The 21,754-nt window shown below is 58.5% G+C and overlaps 12 non-coding genes across 12 annotated transcripts; all 12 read left to right on the forward strand.

Moving 5' to 3' along the window:
* The first annotated feature begins 1,221 nt into the window (after positions 1-1,221).
* On the forward strand, positions 1,222-1,340 carry LOC146637363 (5S ribosomal RNA). The gene has a single exon (XR_014905899.1). It is a non-coding gene; the product is annotated as a 5S ribosomal RNA (ribosomal RNA).
* A 1,063-nt stretch (positions 1,341-2,403) lies between these two features.
* LOC146637364 (5S ribosomal RNA) lies at positions 2,404-2,522 on the forward strand. The gene has a single exon (XR_014905900.1). It is a non-coding gene; the product is annotated as a 5S ribosomal RNA (ribosomal RNA).
* A 1,922-nt stretch (positions 2,523-4,444) lies between these two features.
* LOC146637365 (5S ribosomal RNA) lies at positions 4,445-4,563 on the forward strand. The gene has a single exon (XR_014905901.1). It is a non-coding gene; the product is annotated as a 5S ribosomal RNA (ribosomal RNA).
* Positions 4,564-6,688: 2,125 nt separating this feature from the next.
* On the forward strand, positions 6,689-6,807 carry LOC146637366 (5S ribosomal RNA). The gene has a single exon (XR_014905902.1). It is a non-coding gene; the product is annotated as a 5S ribosomal RNA (ribosomal RNA).
* A 1,063-nt stretch (positions 6,808-7,870) lies between these two features.
* Positions 7,871-7,989, forward strand: LOC146637367 (5S ribosomal RNA). Its single transcript, XR_014905903.1, has one exon. It is a non-coding gene; the product is annotated as a 5S ribosomal RNA (ribosomal RNA).
* A 1,922-nt stretch (positions 7,990-9,911) lies between these two features.
* LOC146637368 (5S ribosomal RNA) lies at positions 9,912-10,030 on the forward strand. The gene has a single exon (XR_014905905.1). It is a non-coding gene; the product is annotated as a 5S ribosomal RNA (ribosomal RNA).
* Positions 10,031-12,155: 2,125 nt separating this feature from the next.
* Positions 12,156-12,274, forward strand: LOC146637369 (5S ribosomal RNA). The gene has a single exon (XR_014905906.1). It is a non-coding gene; the product is annotated as a 5S ribosomal RNA (ribosomal RNA).
* A 1,877-nt stretch (positions 12,275-14,151) lies between these two features.
* LOC146637370 (5S ribosomal RNA) lies at positions 14,152-14,270 on the forward strand. The gene has a single exon (XR_014905562.1). It is a non-coding gene; the product is annotated as a 5S ribosomal RNA (ribosomal RNA).
* A 1,254-nt stretch (positions 14,271-15,524) lies between these two features.
* Positions 15,525-15,643, forward strand: LOC146637371 (5S ribosomal RNA). The gene has a single exon (XR_014905907.1). It is a non-coding gene; the product is annotated as a 5S ribosomal RNA (ribosomal RNA).
* A 1,495-nt stretch (positions 15,644-17,138) lies between these two features.
* On the forward strand, positions 17,139-17,257 carry LOC146637372 (5S ribosomal RNA). Its single transcript, XR_014905592.1, has one exon. It is a non-coding gene; the product is annotated as a 5S ribosomal RNA (ribosomal RNA).
* Positions 17,258-19,230: 1,973 nt separating this feature from the next.
* LOC146637373 (5S ribosomal RNA) lies at positions 19,231-19,349 on the forward strand. Its single transcript, XR_014905908.1, has one exon. It is a non-coding gene; the product is annotated as a 5S ribosomal RNA (ribosomal RNA).
* A 1,681-nt stretch (positions 19,350-21,030) lies between these two features.
* On the forward strand, positions 21,031-21,149 carry LOC146637374 (5S ribosomal RNA). Its single transcript, XR_014905909.1, has one exon. It is a non-coding gene; the product is annotated as a 5S ribosomal RNA (ribosomal RNA).
* Positions 21,150-21,754: the final 605 nt, after the last annotated feature.

Here is a 21,754-nt window from a genome sequence, read left to right on the forward strand (position 1 = left end):
ACCACACCAGGGTCTGTGGCTCTTGCGCAGGCCACTTACACCACACCAGGGCCTGTGGCACTGGCTGAGGCCACTTACACCACACCAGGGCCTGTGGCTGCTGGCTGAGGCCACTTACACCACACAAGGGCCTGTGGCTGCTGGCTGAGGCCAGTTACACCACACCAGGGCCTTAGTTGCTATTGAGGCCACTTACACCACACCAGGGCCTGTGGCTCTTGCTCAGGCCACTCACATCACACCAGGCCCTGCGCTTCTGGCCGAGGCCATCTTCACCAAACCTGGCCCTCTGCTGCTAGCTGTGGCCATGTACAACACACCAGGCCCTGTGCTGGTTCCTGAGGCCACTTACACCACACCAGTGCCTGTGGCTTCTGGCTGAGGCGACTTACACCACACCAGGGCCTGTGGCTGCTGGCTGAGGCCACTTACACCACACCAGGGCCTGTGGCTCTTGCTCAGGCCACTCACATCACACCAGGCCCTGCGCTTCTGGCCGAGGCCATCTTCACCAAACCTGGCCCTCTGCTGCTAGCTGTGGCCATGTACAACACACCAGGCCCTGTGCTGGTTCCTGAGGCCACTTACACCACACCAGTGCCTGTGGCTTCTGGCTGAGGCGACTTACACCACACCAGGGCCTGTGGCTGCTGGCTGAGGCCACTTACACCACACCAGGCCCTGCGCTTCTGGCCGAGGCCATCTTCACCAAACCAGGCCCTGTGGCTCTTGCTCAGGCCACTTACACCACACCAGGGCCTTATTTGCTATTGAGGCCACTTACACCACACCAGGGCCTGTGGCTCTGGCTTAGGTCACTTACACCACACCAGGGCCTGTGGCACTTGCTCAGGCCACTTACACCACACCAGGGCCTGTGGCTGCTGGCTGAGGCCACTTACACCACACCAGGGCCTGTGGCTCTTGCTCAGGCCACTCACATCACACCAGGCCCTGCGCTTCTGGCCGAGGCCATCTTCACCAAACCAGGCCCTGTGCTGCTTGCTGTGGCCATGTACAACACACCAGGCCCTGTGCTGGTTCCTGAGGCCATCTTCAACAATCCAGGGCCTGTGCTGTTGGATAAATGCCAAACTGAGCCTTTGGGTTAGGGTATTATGCAAACATGCAGGTATGGTTATAGGATTGTCTTCGTAACTTCAGGTACTTGCCACCTAATCACTTGAATCCATAAATTGAGACATTGTGCTGGGGCCAGCAGCTTACGGCCATACCACCCTGAGCACGCCCGACCTCGTCTGATCTCGGAAGCTAAGCAGGGCTGGGCTTGGTTAGTACTTGGATGGGAGACTGCCTGGGAATACCTGGTGCTGTAAGCCTTTCCTTTTCATGTCATTGAACCGCTTTTGATCCAGAGAAGGGGTGTATTAAAAGACCAAAAGCATCTGCCCATTAATGAGGGCACATTAACAACACTGCTTTTGGCTCTTTTCCAATGTCTTGTGCTGCTAGCTGAGGCCACCTACACCACACCAGGGCCTGTGGCTGCTGGCTGAGGCGACTTACACCACACCAGGGCCCTTTTGCTGCTGGCTGAGGCCACTTACACCACACCAGTGCCTGTGGCTTCTGGCTGAGGCGACTTACACCACACCAGGGCCTGTGGCACTTGCTCAGGCCACTTACACCACACCAGGGCCTGTGGCTCTTGCTCAGGCCACTTACACCACACCAGGGCCTGTGGCTCTTGCTCAGGCCACTTACACCACACCAGGGCCCTTTTGCTGCTGGCTGAGGCCACTTACACCACACCAGTGCCTGTGGCTGCTGGCTGAGGCCACTTACAACACACCAGGGCCTGTGGCTGCTGGCTGAGGCCACTTACACCAAACCAGGGCCTGTGGCTCTTGCTCAGGCCACTTACACCACACCAGGGCCTGTGGCTGCTGGCTGAGGCCACTTACAACACACCAGGGCCTGTGGCTGCTGGCTGAGGCCACTTACACCAAACCAGGGCCTGTGGCTCTTGCTCAGGCCACTTACACCACACCAGGGCCTGTGGCTGCTGGCTGAGGCCACCTACACCACACCAGGGCCTGTGGCTGCTGGCTGAGGCCACTTACACCACACCAGGGCCTGTGGCTCTTGCTCAGGCCACTCACATCACACCAGGCCCTGTGCTTCTGGCCGAGGCCATCTTCACCAAACCAGGCCCTGTGCTGCTTGCTGTGGCCATGTACAACACACCAGGCCCTGTGCTGGTTCCTGAGGCCATCTTCAACAATCCAGGGCCTGTGCTGTTGGATAAATGCCAAACTGAGCCTTTGGGTTAGGGTATTATGCAAACATGCAGGTATGGTTATAGGATTGTCTTCGTAACTTCAGGTACTTGCCACCTAATCACTTGAATCCATAAATTGAGACATTGTGCTGGGGCCAGCAGCTTACGGCCATACCACCCTGAGCACGCCCGACCTCGTCTGATCTCGGAAGCTAAGCAGGGCTGGGCTTGGTTAGTACTTGGATGGGAGACTGCCTGGGAATACCTGGTGCTGTAAGCCTTTCATTTTCATGTCATTGAACCGCTTTTGATCCAGAGAAGGAGTGTATTAAAAGACCAAAAGCAGCTGCCCATTAATGAGGGCACATTAACGACACTGCTTTTGGCTCTTTTCCAATGTCTTGTGCTGCTAGCTGATGCCACCTACACCACACCAGGGCCTGAGTGACCGGCTGGGGCCACTTACACCACATCAGGGCCTGTGGCTCTGGCTGAGGCCACTTACACCACACCAGGGCCTGTGGCTGCTGGCTGAGGCCACCTACACCACACCAGGGCCTTAGTTGCTATTGAGGCCAATTACACCACACCAGGGTCTGTGGCTCTTGCGCAGGCCACTTACACCACACCAGGGCCTGTGGCACTGGCTGAGGCCACTTACACCACACCAGGGCCTGTGGCTGCTGGCTGAGGCCACTTACACCACACAAGGGCCTGTGGCTGCTGGCTGAGGCCAGTTACACCACACCAGGGCCTTAGTTGCTATTGAGGCCACTTACACCACACCAGGGCCTGTGGCTCTTGCTCAGGCCACTCACATCACACCAGGCCCTGCGCTTCTGGCCGAGGCCATCTTCACCAAACCTGGCCCTCTGCTGCTAGCTGTGGCCATGTACAACACACCAGGCCCTGTGCTGGTTCCTGAGGCCACTTACACCACACCAGTGCCTGTGGCTTCTGGCTGAGGCGACTTACACCACACCAGGGCCTGTGGCTGCTGGCTGAGGCCACTTACACCACACCAGGGCCTGTGGCTCTTGCTCAGGCCACTCACATCACACCAGGCCCTGCGCTTCTGGCCGAGGCCATCTTCACCAAACCTGGCCCTCTGCTGCTAGCTGTGGCCATGTACAACACACCAGGCCCTGTGCTGGTTCCTGAGGCCACTTACACCACACCAGTGCCTGTGGCTTCTGGCTGAGGCGACTTACACCACACCAGGGCCTGTGGCACTTGCTCAGGCCACTTACACCACACCAGGGCCTGTGGCTCTTGCTCAGGCCACTTACACCACACCAGGGCCTGTGGCTCTTGCTCAGGCCACTTACACCACACCAGGGCCCTTTTGCTGCTGGCTGAGGCCACTTACACCACACCAGTGCCTGTGGCTTCTGGCTGAGGCGACTTACACCACACCAGGGCCTGTGGCTGCTGGCTGAGGCCACTTACACCACACCAGGGCCTGTGGCTCTTGCTCAGGCCACTCACATCACACCAGGCCCTGCGCTTCTGGCCGAGGCCATCTTCACCAAACCAGGCCCTGTGCTGCTTGCTGTGGCCATGTACAACACACCAGGCCCTGTGCTGGTTCCTGAGGCCATCTTCAACAATCCAGGGCCTGAGTGACCGGCTGGGGCCACTTACACCACATCAGGGCCTGTGGCTCTGGCTGAGGCCACTTACACCACACCAGGGCCTGTGGCTGCTGGCTGAGGCCACTTACACCACACCAGGGCCTGTGGCTGCTGGCTGAGGCCACTTACACCACACCAGGGCCTGTGGCTCTTGCTCAGGCCACTTACACCACACCAGGGCCTGTGGCACTGGCTGAGGCCACTTAGACCACACCAGGGCCTGTGGCTGCTGGCTGAGGCCACTTACAACACACCAGGGCCTGTGGCTGCTGGCTGAGGCCACTTACACCAAACCAGGGCCTGTGGCTGCTTGCTGAGGCCATCTTCACCAAACCAGGCCCTGTGCTGCTTGCTGTGGCCATGTAAAACACACCAGGTCCTGTGCTGGTTCTTGAGGCCATCTTCAACAATCCAGGGCCTGTGCTGTTGGATAAATGCCAAACTGAGCCTTTGGGTTAGGGTATTATGCAAACATGCAGGTATGGTTATAGGATTGTCTTCGTAACTTCAGGTACTTGCCACCTAATCACTTGAATCCATAAATTGAGACATTGTGCTGGGGCCAGCAGCTTACGGCCATACCACCCTGAGCACGCCCGACCTCGTCTGATCTCGGAAGCTAAGCAGGGCTGGGCTTGGTTAGTACTTGGATGGGAGACTGCCTGGGAATACCTGGTGCTGTAAGCCTTTCATTTTCATGTCATTGAACCGCTTTTGATCCAGAGAAGGGGTGTATTAAAAGACCAAAAGCAGCTCCCCATTAATGAGGGCACATTAACGACATTGCTTTTGGCTCTTTTCCAATGTCTTGTGCTGCTAGCTGATGCCACCTACACCACACCAGGGCCTGAGTGACCGGCTGGGGCCACTTACACCACATCAGGGCCTGTGGCTGCTGGCTGAGGCCACTTACACCACACCAGGGCCTGTGGCTGCTGGCTGAGGCCAGTTACACCACACCAGAGCTTGTGGCTGCTGGCTGAAGCCACTTACACCACACCAGGGCCTTAGTTGCTATTGAGGCCAATTACACCACACCAGGGTCTGTGGCTCTTGCTCAGGCCACTTACACCACACCAGGGCCTGTGGCACTGGCTGAGGCGACTTACACCACACCAGGGCCTGTGGCTGCTGGCTGAGGCCACTTACACCACACCAGGGCCTGTGGCTGCTGGCTGAGGCCACCTACACCCCACCAGGGCCTGTGGCTGCTGGCTGAGGCGACTTACACCACACCAGGGCCCTTTTGCTGCTGGCTGAGGCCACTTACACCACACCAGTGCCTGTGGCTTCTGGCTGAGGCGACTTACACCACACCAGGGCCTGTGGCTGCTGGCTGAGGCCACTTACACCACACCAGTGCCTGTGGCTCTTGCTCAGGCCACTCACATCACACCAGGCCCTGCGCTTCTGGCCGAGGCCATCTTCACCAAACCAGGCCCTGTGCTGCTAGCTGATGCCACCTACACCACACCAGGGCCTGAGTGACCGGCTGGGGCCACTTACACCACATCAGGGCCTGTGGCTCTGGCTGAGGCCACTTACACCACACCAGGGCCTGTGGCTGCTGGCTGAGGCCAGTTACACCACACCAGAGCCTGTGGCTGCTGGCTGAAGCCACTTACACCACACCAGGGCCTTAGTTGCTATTGAGGCCACTTACACCACACCAGGGCCTGTGGCTGCTGGCTGAGGCCACCTACACCACACCAGGGCCTGTGGCTGCTGGCTGAGGCGACTTACACCACACCAGGGCCCTTTTGCTGCTGGCTGAGGCCACTTACACCACACCAGTGCCTGTGGCTTCTGGCTGAGGCGACTTGCACCACACCAGGGCCTGTGGCTGCTGGCTGAGGCCACTTACACCACACCAGGGCCTGTGGCTCTTGCTCAGGCCACTCACATCACACCAGGCCCTGCGCTTCTGGCTGAGGCCATCTTCACCAAACCAGGCCCTGTGGCTCTTGCTCAGGCCACTTACACCACACCAGGGCCTTATTTGCTATTGAGGCCACTTACACCACACCAGGGCCTGTGGCTCTGGCTTAGGCCACTTACACCACACCAGGGCCTGTGGCACTTGCTCAGGCCACTTACACCACACCAGGGCCTGTGGCTCTTGCTCAGGCCACTTACACCACACCAGGGCCTGTGGCACTGGCTGAGGCCACTTAGACCACACCAGGGCCTGTGGCTGCTGGCTGAGGCCACTTACAACACACCAGGGCCTGTGGCTGCTGGCTGAGGCCACTTACACCAAACCAGGGCCTGTGGCTCTTGCTCAGGCCACTTACACCACACCAGGGCCTGTGGCTGCTGGCTGAGGCCACTTACAACACACCAGGGCCTGTGGCTGCTGGCTGAGGCCACTTACACCAAACCAGGGCCTGTGGCTCTTGCTCAGGCCACTTACACCACACCAGGGCCTGTGGCTGCTGGCTGAGGCCACCTACACCACACCAGGGCCTGTGGCTGCTGGCTGAGGCCACTTACACCACACCAGGGCCTGTGGCTCTTGCTCAGGCCACTCACATCACACCAGGCCCTGCGCTTCTGGCCGAGGCCATCTTCACCAAACCAGGCCCTGTGCTGCTTGCTGTGGCCATGTACAACACACCAGGCCCTGTGCTGGTTCCTGAGGCCATCTTCAACAATCCAGGGCCTGTGCTGTTGGATAAATGCCAAACTGAGCCTTTGGGTTAGGGTATTATGCAAACATGCAGGTATGGTTATAGGATTGTCTTCGTAACTTCAGGTACTTGCCACCTAATCACTTGAATCCATAAATTGAGACATTGTGCTGGGGCCAGCAGCTTACGGCCATACCACCCTGAGCACGCCCGACCTCGTCTGATCTCGGAAGCTAAGCAGGGCTGGGCTTGGTTAGTACTTGGATGGGAGACTGCCTGGGAATACCTGGTGCTGTAAGCCTTTCCTTTTCATGTCATTGAACCGCTTTTGATCCAGAGAAGGGGTGTATTAAAAGACCAAAAGCATCTGCCCATTAATGAGGGCACATTAACAACACTGCTTTTGGCTCTTTTCCAATGTCTTGTGCTGCTAGCTGAGGCCACCTACACCACACCAGGGCCTGTGGCTGCTGGCTGAGGCGACTTACACCACACCAGGGCCCTTTTGCTGCTGGCTGAGGCCACTTACACCACACCAGTGCCTGTGGCTTCTGGCTGAGGCGACTTACACCACACCAGGGCCTGTGGCACTTGCTCAGGCCACTTACACCACACCAGGGCCTGTGGCTCTTGCTCAGGCCACTTACACCACACCAGGGCCTGTGGCTCTTGCTCAGGCCACTTACACCACACCAGGGCCCTTTTGCTGCTGGCTGAGGCCACTTACACCACACCAGTGCCTGTGGCTGCTGGCTGAGGCCACTTACAACACACCAGGGCCTGTGGCTGCTGGCTGAGGCCACTTACACCAAACCAGGGCCTGTGGCTCTTGCTCAGGCCACTTACACCACACCAGGGCCTGTGGCTGCTGGCTGAGGCCACTTACAACACACCAGGGCCTGTGGCTGCTGGCTGAGGCCACTTACACCAAACCAGGGCCTGTGGCTCTTGCTCAGGCCACTTACACCACACCAGGGCCTGTGGCTGCTGGCTGAGGCCACCTACACCACACCAGGGCCTGTGGCTGCTGGCTGAGGCCACTTACACCACACCAGGGCCTGTGGCTCTTGCTCAGGCCACTCACATCACACCAGGCCCTGTGCTTCTGGCCGAGGCCATCTTCACCAAACCAGGCCCTGTGCTGCTTGCTGTGGCCATGTACAACACACCAGGCCCTGTGCTGGTTCCTGAGGCCATCTTCAACAATCCAGGGCCTGTGCTGTTGGATAAATGCCAAACTGAGCCTTTGGGTTAGGGTATTATGCAAACATGCAGGTATGGTTATAGGATTGTCTTCGTAACTTCAGGTACTTGCCACCTAATCACTTGAATCCATAAATTGAGACATTGTGCTGGGGCCAGCAGCTTACGGCCATACCACCCTGAGCACGCCCGACCTCGTCTGATCTCGGAAGCTAAGCAGGGCTGGGCTTGGTTAGTACTTGGATGGGAGACTGCCTGGGAATACCTGGTGCTGTAAGCCTTTCATTTTCATGTCATTGAACCGCTTTTGATCCAGAGAAGGAGTGTATTAAAAGACCAAAAGCAGCTGCCCATTAATGAGGGCACATTAACGACACTGCTTTTGGCTCTTTTCCAATGTCTTGTGCTGCTAGCTGATGCCACCTACACCACACCAGGGCCTGAGTGACCGGCTGGGGCCACTTACACCACATCAGGGCCTGTGGCTCTGGCTGAGGCCACTTACACCACACCAGGGCCTGTGGCTGCTGGCTGAGGCCACCTACACCACACCAGGGCCTTAGTTGCTATTGAGGCCAATTACACCACACCAGGGTCTGTGGCTCTTGCGCAGGCCACTTACACCACACCAGGGCCTGTGGCACTGGCTGAGGCCACTTACACCACACCAGGGCCTGTGGCTGCTGGCTGAGGCCACTTACACCACACAAGGGCCTGTGGCTGCTGGCTGAGGCCAGTTACACCACACCAGGGCCTTAGTTGCTATTGAGGCCACTTACACCACACCAGGGCCTGTGGCTCTTGCTCAGGCCACTCACATCACACCAGGCCCTGCGCTTCTGGCCGAGGCCATCTTCACCAAACCTGGCCCTCTGCTGCTAGCTGTGGCCATGTACAACACACCAGGCCCTGTGCTGGTTCCTGAGGCCACTTACACCACACCAGTGCCTGTGGCTTCTGGCTGAGGCGACTTACACCACACCAGGGCCTGTGGCTGCTGGCTGAGGCCACTTACACCACACCAGGGCCTGTGGCTCTTGCTCAGGCCACTCACATCACACCAGGCCCTGCGCTTCTGGCCGAGGCCATCTTCACCAAACCTGGCCCTCTGCTGCTAGCTGTGGCCATGTACAACACACCAGGCCCTGTGCTGGTTCCTGAGGCCACTTACACCACACCAGTGCCTGTGGCTTCTGGCTGAGGCGACTTACACCACACCAGGGCCTGTGGCACTTGCTCAGGCCACTTACACCACACCAGGGCCTGTGGCTCTTGCTCAGGCCACTTACACCACACCAGGGCCTGTGGCTCTTGCTCAGGCCACTTACACCACACCAGGGCCCTTTTGCTGCTGGCTGAGGCCACTTACACCACACCAGTGCCTGTGGCTTCTGGCTGAGGCGACTTACACCACACCAGGGCCTGTGGCTGCTGGCTGAGGCCACTTACACCACACCAGGGCCTGTGGCTCTTGCTCAGGCCACTCACATCACACCAGGCCCTGCGCTTCTGGCCGAGGCCATCTTCACCAAACCAGGCCCTGTGCTGCTTGCTGTGGCCATGTACAACACACCAGGCCCTGTGCTGGTTCCTGAGGCCATCTTCAACAATCCAGGGCCTGAGTGACCGGCTGGGGCCACTTACACCACATCAGGGCCTGTGGCTCTGGCTGAGGCCACTTACACCACACCAGGGCCTGTGGCTGCTGGCTGAGGCCACTTACACCACACCAGGGCCTGTGGCTGCTGGCTGAGGCCACTTACACCACACCAGGGCCTGTGGCTCTTGCTCAGGCCACTTACACCACACCAGGGCCTGTGGCACTGGCTGAGGCCACTTAGACCACACCAGGGCCTGTGGCTGCTGGCTGAGGCCACTTACAACACACCAGGGCCTGTGGCTGCTGGCTGAGGCCACTTACACCAAACCAGGGCCTGTGGCTGCTTGCTGAGGCCATCTTCACCAAACCAGGCCCTGTGCTGCTTGCTGTGGCCATGTAAAACACACCAGGTCCTGTGCTGGTTCTTGAGGCCATCTTCAACAATCCAGGGCCTGTGCTGTTGGATAAATGCCAAACTGAGCCTTTGGGTTAGGGTATTATGCAAACATGCAGGTATGGTTATAGGATTGTCTTCGTAACTTCAGGTACTTGCCACCTAATCACTTGAATCCATAAATTGAGACATTGTGCTGGGGCCAGCAGCTTACGGCCATACCACCCTGAGCACGCCCGACCTCGTCTGATCTCGGAAGCTAAGCAGGGCTGGGCTTGGTTAGTACTTGGATGGGAGACTGCCTGGGAATACCTGGTGCTGTAAGCCTTTCATTTTCATGTCATTGAACCGCTTTTGATCCAGAGAAGGGGTGTATTAAAAGACCAAAAGCAGCTCCCCATTAATGAGGGCACATTAACGACATTGCTTTTGGCTCTTTTCCAATGTCTTGTGCTGCTAGCTGATGCCACCTACACCACACCAGGGCCTGAGTGACCGGCTGGGGCCACTTACACCACATCAGGGCCTGTGGCTGCTGGCTGAGGCCACTTACACCACACCAGGGCCTGTGGCTGCTGGCTGAGGCCAGTTACACCACACCAGAGCTTGTGGCTGCTGGCTGAAGCCACTTACACCACACCAGGGCCTTAGTTGCTATTGAGGCCAATTACACCACACCAGGGTCTGTGGCTCTTGCTCAGGCCACTTACACCACACCAGGGCCTGTGGCACTGGCTGAGGCGACTTACACCACACCAGGGCCTGTGGCTGCTGGCTGAGGCCACTTACACCACACCAGGGCCTGTGGCTGCTGGCTGAGGCCACCTACACCCCACCAGGGCCTGTGGCTGCTGGCTGAGGCGACTTACACCACACCAGGGCCCTTTTGCTGCTGGCTGAGGCCACTTACACCACACCAGTGCCTGTGGCTTCTGGCTGAGGCGACTTACACCACACCAGGGCCTGTGGCTGCTGGCTGAGGCCACTTACACCACACCAGTGCCTGTGGCTCTTGCTCAGGCCACTCACATCACACCAGGCCCTGCGCTTCTGGCCGAGGCCATCTTCACCAAACCAGGCCCTGTGCTGCTAGCTGATGCCACCTACACCACACCAGGGCCTGAGTGACCGGCTGGGGCCACTTACACCACATCAGGGCCTGTGGCTCTGGCTGAGGCCACTTACACCACACCAGGGCCTGTGGCTGCTGGCTGAGGCCAGTTACACCACACCAGAGCCTGTGGCTGCTGGCTGAAGCCACTTACACCACACCAGGGCCTTAGTTGCTATTGAGGCCACTTACACCACACCAGGGCCTGTGGCTGCTGGCTGAGGCCACCTACACCACACCAGGGCCTGTGGCTGCTGGCTGAGGCGACTTACACCACACCAGGGCCCTTTTGCTGCTGGCTGAGGCCACTTACACCACACCAGTGCCTGTGGCTTCTGGCTGAGGCGACTTGCACCACACCAGGGCCTGTGGCTGCTGGCTGAGGCCACTTACACCACACCAGGGCCTGTGGCTCTTGCTCAGGCCACTCACATCACACCAGGCCCTGCGCTTCTGGCTGAGGCCATCTTCACCAAACCAGGCCCTGTGGCTCTTGCTCAGGCCACTTACACCACACCAGGGCCTTATTTGCTATTGAGGCCACTTACACCACACCAGGGCCTGTGGCTCTGGCTTAGGCCACTTACACCACACCAGGGCCTGTGGCACTTGCTCAGGCCACTTACACCACACCAGGGCCTGTGGCTCTTGCTCAGGCCACTTACACCACACCAGGGCCTGTGGCACTGGCTGAGGCCACTTAGACCACACCAGGGCCTGTGGCTGCTGGCTGAGGCCACTTACAACACACCAGGGCCTGTGGCTGCTGGCTGAGGCCACTTACACCAAACCAGGGCCTGTGGCTCTTGCTCAGGCCACTTACACCACACCAGGGCCTGTGGCTGCTGGCTGAGGCCACTTACAACACACCAGGGCCTGTGGCTGCTGGCTGAGGCCACTTACACCAAACCAGGGCCTGTGGCTCTTGCTCAGGCCACTTACACCACACCAGGGCCTGTGGCTGCTGGCTGAGGCCACCTACACCACACCAGGGCCTGTGGCTGCTGGCTGAGGCCACTTACACCACACCAGGGCCTGTGGCTCTTGCTCAGGCCACTCACATCACACCAGGCCCTGCGCTTCTGGCCGAGGCCATCTTCACCAAACCAGGCCCTGTGCTGCTTGCTGTGGCCATGTACAACACACCAGGCCCTGTGCTGGTTCCTGAGGCCATCTTCAACAATCCAGGGCCTGTGCTGTTGGATAAATGCCAAACTGAGCCTTTGGGTTAGGGTATTATGCAAACATGCAGGTATGGTTATAGGATTGTCTTCGTAACTTCAGGTACTTGCCACCTAATCACTTGAATCCATAAATTGAGACATTGTGCTGGGGCCAGCAGCTTACGGCCATACCACCCTGAGCACGCCCGACCTCGTCTGATCTCGGAAGCTAAGCAGGGCTGGGCTTGGTTAGTACTTGGATGGGAGACTGCCTGGGAATACCTGGTGCTGTAAGCCTTTCATTTTCATGTCATTGAACCGCTTTTGATCCAGAGAAGGGGTGTATTAAAAGACCAAAAGCAGCTGCCCATTAATGAGGGCACATTAACGACACTGCTTTTGGCTCTTTTCCAATGTCTTGTGCTGCTAGCTGATGCCACCTACACCACACCAGGGCCTGAGTGACCGGCTGGGGCCACTTACACCACATCAGGGCCTGTGGCTCTGGCTGAGGCCACTTACACCACACCAGGGCCTGTGGCTGCTGGCTGAGGCCACCTACACCACACCAGGGCCTTAGTTGCTATTGAGGCCAATTACACCACACCAGGGTCTGTGGCTCTTGCTCAGGCCACTTACACCACACCAGGGCCTGTGGCACTGGCTGAGGCCACTTACACCACACCAGGGCCTGTGGCTGCTGGCTGAGGCCACCTACACCACACCAGGGCCTGTGGCTGCTGGCTGAGGCCACTTACACCACACCAGGGCCTGTGGCTGCTGGCTGAGGCCACTTACACCACACCAGGGCCTGTGGCTCTTGCTCAGGCCACTCACATCACACCAGGCCCTGCGCTTCTGGCTGAGGCCATCTTCACCAAACCAGGCCCTGTGGCTCTTGCTCAGGCCACTTACACCACACCAGGGCCTGTGGCTCTTGCTCAGGCCACTTACACCACACCAGGGCCTGTGGCTCTTGCTCAGGCCACTTACACCACACCAGGCCCTGTGCTGGTTCCTGAGGCCATCTTCAACAATCCAGGGCCTGAGTGACCGGCTGGGGCCACTTACACCACATCAGGGCCTGTGGCTCTGGCTGAGGCCACTTACACCACACCAGGGCCTGTGGCTGCTGGCTGAGGCCAGTTACACCACACCAGGGCCTTAGTTGCTATTGAGGCCAATTACACCACACCAGGGTCTGTGGCTCTTGCTCAGGCCACTTACACCACACCAGGGCCTGAGTGACCGGCTGGGGCCACTTACACCACACCAGTGCCTGTGGCTTCTGGCTGAGGCGACTTACACCACACCAGGGCCTGTGGCTGCTGGCTGAGGCCACTTACACCACACCAGGGCCTGTGGCTCTTGCTCAGGCCACTCACATCACACCAGGCCCTGCGCTTCTGGCCGAGGCCATCTTCACCAAACCTGGCCCTCTGCTGCTAGCTGTGGCCATGTACAACACACCAGGCCCTGTGCTGGTTCCTGAGGCCACTTACACCACACCAGTGCCTGTGGCATCTGGCTGAGGCGACTTACACCACACCAGGGCCTGTGGCTGCTGGCTGAGGCCACTTACACCACACCAGGGCCTGTGGCTCTTGCTCAGGCCACTCACATCACACCAGACCCTGCGCTTCTGGCCGAGGCCATCTTCACCAAACCAGGCCCTGTGGCTCTTGCTCAGGCCACTTACACCACACCAGGGCCTTATTTGCTATTGAGGCCACTTACACCACACCAGGGCCTGTGGCTCTGGCTTAGGTCACTTACACCACACCAGGGCCTGTGGCACTTGCTCAGGCCACTTACACCACACCAGGGCCTGTGGCTGCTGGCTGAGGCCACTTACACCACACCAGGGCCTGTGGCTATTGCTCAGGCCACTCACATCACACCAGGCCCTGCGCTTCTGGCCGAGGCCATCTTCACCAAACCAGGCCCTGTGCTGCTTGCTGTGGCCATGTACAACACACCAGGCCCTGTGCTGGTTCCTGAGGCCATCTTCAACAATCCAGGGCCTGTGCTGTTGGATAAATGCCAAACTGAGCCTTTGGGTTAGGGTATTATGCAAACATGCAGGTATGGTTATAGGATTGTCTTCGTAACTTCAGGTACTTGCCACCTAATCACTTGAATCCATAAATTGAGACATTGTGCTGGGGCCAGCAGCTTACGGCCATACCACCCTGAGCACGCCCGACCTCGTCTGATCTCGGAAGCTAAGCAGGGCTGGGCTTGGTTAGTACTTGGATGGGAGACTACCTGGGAATACCTGGTGCTGTAAGCCTTTCCTTTTCATGTCATTGAACCGCTTTTGATCCAGAGAAGGGGTGTATTAAAAGACCAAAAGCATCTGCCCATTAATGAGGGCACATTAACAACACTGCTTTTGGCTCTTTTCCAATGTCTTGTGCTGCTAGCTGATGCCACCTACACCACACCAGGGCCTGAGTGACCGGCTGGGGCCACTTACACCACATCAGGGCCTGTGGCTCTGGCTGAGGCCACTTACACCACACCAGGGCCTGTGGCTGCTGGCTGAGGCCAGTTACACCACACCAGAGCCTGTGGCTGCTGGCTGAAGCCACTTACACCACACCAGGGCCTTAGTTGCTATTGAGGCCACTTACACCACACCAGGGCCTGTGGCTGCTGGCTGAGGCCACCTACACCACACCAGGGCCTGTGGCTGCTGGCTGAGGCGACTTACACCACACCAGGGCCCTTTTGCTGCTGGCTGAGGCCACTTACACCACACCAGTGCCTGTGGCTTCTGGCTGAGGCGACTTACACCACACCAGGGCCTGTGGCACTTGCTCAGGCCACTTACACCACACCAGGGCCTGTGGCTCTTGCTCAGGCCACTTACACCACACCAGGGCCTGTGGCTCTTGCTCAGGCCACTTACACCACACCAGGGCCCTTTTGCTGCTGGCTGAGGCCACTTACACCACACCAGGGCCTGTGGCTCTTGCTCAGGCCACTCACATCACACCAGACCCTGCGCTTCTGGCCGAGGCCATCTTCACCAAACCAGGCCCTGTGGCTCTTGCTCAGGCCACTTACACCACACCAGGGCCTTATTTGCTATTGAGGCCACTTACACCACACCAGGGCCTGTGGCTCTGGCTTAGGTCACTTACACCACACCAGGGCCTGTGGCACTTGCTCAGGCCACTTACACCACACCAGGGCCTGTGGCTGCTGGCTGAGGCCACTTACACCACACCAGGGCCTGTGGCTCTTGCTCAGGCCACTCACATCACACCAGGCCCTGCGCTTCTGGCCGAGGCCATCTTCACCAAACCAGGCCCTGTGCTGCTTGCTGTGGCCATGTACAACACACCAGGCCCTGTGCTGGTTCCTGAGGCCATCTTCAACAATCCAGGGCCTGTGCTGTTGGATAAATGCCAAACTGAGCCTTTGGGTTAGGGTATTATGCAAACATGCAGGTATGGTTATAGGATTGTCTTCGTAACTTCAGGTACTTGCCACCTAATCACTTGAATCCATAAATTGAGACATTGTGCTGGGGCCAGCAGCTTACGGCCATACCACCCTGAGCACGCCCGACCTCGTCTGATCTCGGAAGCTAAGCAGGGCTGGGCTTGGTTAGTACTTGGATGGGAGACTGCCTGGGAATACCTGGTGCTGTAAGCCTTTCCTTTTCATGTCATTGAACCGCTTTTGATCCAGAGAAGGGGTGTATTAAAAGACCAAAAGCATCTGCCCATTAATGAGGGCACATTAACAACACTGCTTTTGGCTCTTTTCCAATGTCTTGTGCTGCTAGCTGATGCCACCTACACCACACCAGGGCCTGAGTGACCGGCTGGGGCCACTTACACCACATCAGGGCCTGTGGCTCTGGCTGAGGCCACTTACACCACACCAGGGCCTGTGGCTGCTGGCTGAGGCCAGTTACACCACACCAGAGCCTGTGGCTGCTGGCTGAAGCCACTTACACCACACCAGGGCCTTAGTTGCTATTGAGGCCACTTACACCACACCAGGGCCTGTGGCTGCTGGCTGAGGCCACCTACACCACACCAGGGCCTGTGGCTGCTGGCTGAGGCGACTTACACCACACCAGGGCCCTTTTGCTGCTGGCTGAGGCCACTTACACCACACCAGTGCCTGTGGCTTCTGGCTGAGGCGACTTACACCACACCAGGGCCTGTGGCACTTGCTCAGGCCACTTACACCACACCAGGGCCTGTGGCTCTTGCTCAGGCCACTTACACCACACCAGGGCCTGTGGCTCTTGCTCAGGCCACTTACACCACACCAGGGCCCTTTTGCTGCTGGCTGAGGCCACTTACACCACACCAGTGCCTGTGGCTTCTGGCTGAGGCGACTTACACCACACCAGGGCCTGTGGCTGCTGGCTGAGGCCACTTACACCACACCAGGGCCTGTGGCTCTTGCTCAGGCCACTCACATCACACCAGGCCCTGCGCTTCTGGCCGAGGCCATCTTCACCAAACCAGGCCCTGTGCTGCTTGCTGTGGCCATGTACAACACACCAGGCCCTGTGCTGGTTCCTGAGGCCATCTTCAACAATCCAGGGCCTGAGTGACCGGCTGGGGCCACTTACACCACATCAGGGCCTGTGGCTCTGGCTGAGGCCACTTACACCACACCAGGGCCTGTGGCTGCTGGCTGAGGCCACTTACACCACACCAGGGCCTGTGGCTGCTGGCTGAGGCCACTTACACCACACCAGGGCCTGTGGCTCTTGCTCAGGCCACTTACACCACACCAGGGCCTGTGGCACTGGCTGAGGCCACTTAGACCACACCAGGGCCTGTGGCTGCTGGCTGAGGCCACTTACAACACACCAGGGCCTGTGGCTGCTGGCTGAGGCCACTTACACCAAACCAGGGCCTGTGGCTGCTTGCTGAGGCCATCTTCACCAAACCAGGCCCTGTGCTGCTTGCTGTGGCCATGTAAAACACACCAGGTCCTGTGCTGGTTCTTGAGGCCATCTTCAACAATCCAGGGCCTGTGCTGTTGGATAAATGCCAAACTGAGCCTTTGGGTTAGGGTATTATGCAAACATGCAGGTATGGTTATAGGATTGTCTTCGTAACTTCAGGTACTTGCCACCTAATCACTTGAATCCATAAATTGAGACATTGTGCTGGGGCCAGCAGCTTACGGCCATACCACCCTGAGCACGCCTGACCTCGTCTGATCTCGGAAGCTAAGCAGGGCTGGGCTTGGTTAGTACTTGGATGGGAGACTGCCTGGGAATACCTGGTGCTGTAAGCCTTTCATTTTCATGTCATTGAACCGCTTTTGATCCAGAGAAGGGGTGTATTAAAAGACCAAAAGCAGCTCCTCATTAATGAGGGCACATTAACGACATTGCTTTTGGCTGTTTTCCAATGTCTTGTGCTGCTAGCTGATGCCACCTACACCACACCAGGGCCTGAGTGACCGGCTGGGGCCACTTACACCACATCAGGGCCTGTGGCTGCTGGCTGAGGCCACTTACACCACACCAGGGCCTGAGTGACCGGCTGGGGCCACTTACACCACATCAGGGCCTGTGGCTGCTGGCTGAGGCCACTTACACCACACCAGGGCCTGTGGCTGCTGGCTGAGGCCACTTACACCACACCAGGGCCTGTGGCTGCTGGCTGAGGCCAGTTACACCACACCAGAGCTTGTGGCTGCTGGCTGAAGCCACTTACACCACACCAGGGCCTTAGTTGCTATTGAGGCCAATTACACCACACCAGGGTCTGTGGCTCTTGCTCAGGCCACTTACACCACACCAGGGCCTGTGGCACTGGCTGAGGCGACTTACACCACACCAGGGCCTGTGGCTGCTGGCTGAGGCCACTTACACCACACCAGGGCCTGTGGCTGCTGGCTGAGGCCACCTACACCCCACCAGGGCCTGTGGCTGCTGGCTGAGGCGACTTACACCACACCAGGGCCCTTTTGCTGCTGGCTGAGGCCACTTACACCACACCAGTGCCTGTGGCTTCTGGCTGAGGCGACTTACACCACACCAGGGCCTGTGGCTGCTGGCTGAGGCCACTTACACCACACCAGTGCCTGTGGCTCTTGCTCAGGCCACTCACATCACACCAGGCCCTGCGCTTCTGGCCGAGGCCATCTTCACCAAACCAGGCCCTGTGCTGCTAGCTGATGCCACCTACACCACACCAGGGCCTGAGTGACCGGCTGGGGCCACTTACACCACATCAGGGCCTGTGGCTCTGGCTGAGGCCACTTACACCACACCAGGGCCTGTGGCTGCTGGCTGAGGCCAGTTACACCACACCAGAGCCTGTGGCTGCTGGCTGAAGCCACTTACACCACACCAGGGCCTTAGTTGCTATTGAGGCCACTTACACCACACCAGGGCCTGTGGCTGCTGGCTGAGGCCACCTACACCACACCAGGGCCTGTGGCTGCTGGCTGAGGCGACTTACACCACACCAGGGCCCTTTTGCTGCTGGCTGAGGCCACTTACACCACACCAGTGCCTGTGGCTTCTGGCTGAGGCGACTTGCACCACACCAGGGCCTGTGGCTGCTGGCTGAGGCCACTTAGACCACACCAGGGCCTGTGGCTGCTGGCTGAGGCCACTTACAACACACCAGGGCCTGTGGCTGCTGGCTGAGGCCACTTACACCACACCAGGGCCTGTGGCTGCTGGCTGAGGCCACTTACACCAAACCAGGGCCTGTGGCTCTTGCTCAGGCCACTTACACCACACCAGGGCCTGTGGCTGCTGGCTGAGGCCACTTACAACACACCAGGGCCTGTGGCTGCTGGCTGAGGCCACTTACACCAAACCAGGGCCTGTGGCTCTTGCTCAGGCCACTTACACCACACCAGGGCCTGTGGCTGCTGGCTGAGGCCACCTACACCACACCAGGGCCTGTGGCTGCTGGCTGAGGCCACTTACACCACACCAGGGCCTGTGGCTCTTGCTCAGGCCACTCACATCACACCAGGCCCTGTGCTTCTGGCCGAGGCCATCTTCACCAAACCAGGCCCTGTGCTGCTTGCTGTGGCCATGTACAACACACCAGGCCCTGTGCTGGTTCCTGAGGCCATCTTCAACAATCCAGGGCCTGTGCTGTTGGATAAATGCCAAACTGAGCCTTTGGGTTAGGGTATTATGCAAACATGCAGGTATGGTTATAGGATTGTCTTCGTAACTTCAGGTACTTGCCACCTAATCACTTGAATCCATAAATTGAGACATTGTGCTGGGGCCAGCAGCTTACGGCCATACCACCCTGAGCACGCCCGACCTCGTCTGATCTCGGAAGCTAAGCAGGGCTGGGCTTGGTTAGTACTTGGATGGGAGACTGCCTGGGAATACCTGGTGCTGTAAGCCTTTCATTTTCATGTCATTGAACCGCTTTTGATCCAGAGAAGGAGTGTATTAAAAGACCAAAAGCAGCTGCCCATTAATGAGGGCACATTAACGACACTGCTTTTGGCTCTTTTCCAATGTCTTGTGCTGCTAGCTGATGCCACCTACACCACACCAGGGCCTGAGTGACCGGCTGGGGCCACTTACACCACATCAGGGCCTGTGGCTCTGGCTGAGGCCACTTACACCACACCAGGGCCTGTGGCTGCTGGCTGAGGCCACCTACACCACACCAGGGCCTTAGTTGCTATTGAGGCCAATTACACCACACCAGGGTCTGTGGCTCTTGCGCAGGCCACTTACACCACACCAGGGCCTGTGGCACTGGCTGAGGCCACTTACACCACACCAGGGCCTGTGGCTGCTGGCTGAGGCCACTTACACCACACAAGGGCCTGTGGCTGCTGGCTGAGGCCAGTTACACCACACCAGGGCCTTAGTTGCTATTGAGGCCACTTACACCACACCAGGGCCTGTGGCTCTTGCTCAGGCCACTCACATCACACCAGGCCCTGCGCTTCTGGCCGAGGCCATCTTCACCAAACCTGGCCCTCTGCTGCTAGCTGTGGCCATGTACAACACACCAGGCCCTGTGCTGGTTCCTGAGGCCACTTACACCACACCAGTGCCTGTGGCTTCTGGCTGAGGCGACTTACACCACACCAGGGCCTGTGGCTGCTGGCTGAGGCCACTTACACCACACCAGGGCCTGTGGCTCTTGCTCAGGCCACTCACATCACACCAGGCCCTGCGCTTCTGGCCGAGGCCATCTTCACCAAACCTGGCCCTCTGCTGCTAGCTGTGGCCATGTACAACACACCAGGCCCTGTGCTGGTTCCTGAGGCCACTTACACCACACCAGTGCCTGTGGCTTCTGGCTGAGGCGACTTACACCACACCAGGGCCTGTGGCACTTGCTCAGGCCACTTACACCACACCAGGGCCTGTGGCTCTTGCTCAGGCCACTTACACCACACCAGGGCCTGTGGCTCTTGCTCAGGCCACTTACACCACACCAGGGCCCTTTTGCTGCTGGCTGAGGCCACTTACACCACACCAGGGCCTGTGGCTCTTGCTCAGGCCACTCACATCACACCAGACCCTGCGCTTCTGGCCGAGGCCATCTTCACCAAACCAGGCCCTGTGGCTCTTGCTCAGGCCACTTACACCACACCAGGGCCTTATTTGCTATTGAGGCCACTTACACCACACCAGGGCCTGTGGCTCTGGCTTAGGTCACTTACACCACACCAGGGCCTGTGGCACTTGCTCAGGCCACTTACACCACACCAGGGCCTGTGGCTGCTGGCTGAGGCCACTTACACCACACCAGGGCCTGTGGCTCTTGCTCAGGCCACTCACATCACACCAGGCCCTGCGCTTCTGGCCGAGGCCATCTTCACCAAACCAGGCCCTGTGCTGCTTGCTGTGGCCATGTACAACACACCAGGCCCTGTGCTGGTTCCTGAGGCCATCTTCAACAATCCAGGGCCTGTGCTGTTGGATAAATGCCAAACTGAGCCTTTGGGTTAGGGTATTATGCAAACATGCAGGTATGGTTATAGGATTGTCTTCGTAACTTCAGGTACTTGCCACCTAATCACTTGAATCCATAAATTGAGACATTGTGCTGGGGCCAGCAGCTTACGGCCATACCACCCTGAGCACGCCCGACCTCGTCTGATCTCGGAAGCTAAGCAGGGCTGGGCTTGGTTAGTACTTGGATGGGAGACTGCCTGGGAATACCTGGTGCTGTAAGCCTTTCCTTTTCATGTCATTGAACCGCTTTTGATCCAGAGAAGGGGTGTATTAAAAGACCAAAAGCATCTGCCCATTAATGAGGGCACATTAACAACACTGCTTTTGGCTCTTTTCCAATGTCTTGTGCTGCTAGCTGATGCCACCTACACCACACCAGGGCCTGAGTGACCGGCTGGGGCCACTTACACCACATCAGGGCCTGTGGCTCTGGCTGAGGCCACTTACACCACACCAGGGCCTGTGGCTGCTGGCTGAGGCCAGTTACACCACACCAGAGCCTGTGGCTGCTGGCTGAAGCCACTTACACCACACCAGGGCCTTAGTTGCTATTGAGGCCACTTACACCACACCAGGGCCTGTGGCTGCTGGCTGAGGCCACCTACACCACACCAGGGCCTGTGGCTGCTGGCTGAGGCGACTTACACCACACCAGGGCCCTTTTGCTGCTGGCTGAGGCCACTTACACCACACCAGTGCCTGTGGCTTCTGGCTGAGGCGACTTACACCACACCAGGGCCTGTGGCACTTGCTCAGGCCACTTACACCACACCAGGGCCTGTGGCTCTTGCTCAGGCCACTTACACCACACCAGGGCCTGTGGCTCT

Source organism: Diplotaxodon limnothrissa, linkage group LG3 (assembly GCF_057381915.1).
Source record: "Diplotaxodon limnothrissa isolate DT_005_m linkage group LG3, D_limnothrissa_male_GT1.1, whole genome shotgun sequence".
Taxonomy (NCBI): domain Eukaryota; kingdom Metazoa; phylum Chordata; class Actinopteri; order Cichliformes; family Cichlidae; genus Diplotaxodon; species Diplotaxodon limnothrissa.